Source organism: Penaeus monodon, chromosome 15 (genome assembly GCF_015228065.2).
Source record: "Penaeus monodon isolate SGIC_2016 chromosome 15, NSTDA_Pmon_1, whole genome shotgun sequence".
NCBI lineage: Eukaryota > Metazoa > Arthropoda > Malacostraca > Decapoda > Penaeidae > Penaeus > Penaeus monodon.
The window spans coordinates 32,907,721-32,907,985 of NC_051400.1; positions in this window are offsets into that span (position 1 = coordinate 32,907,721).

Genomic DNA, 265 nt, shown 5'->3' on the forward strand with positions numbered 1-265 from the left:
GTTGCAATGCACGTGTGTGTATTACAGTTTCTTGTACTCCAAAAACTCTTGTTCAGAAATGGTTATAATATTGTGGAGCGAAACCATTTTCCTCTGTGGGTCGCTAAATATAACAGTGCTGTGTTGTGGATGATAGCATGTGGGATTTGTCTAACCTTCCGCGGTTTTCTTTACACGATTAACTCTGACCTTGTGCGTTTTTTTCCCCCAAGATTTACTCTAAGCTTGCGTGGTTTTCTTGACTCGATGCCTTTTAAAATCGCGC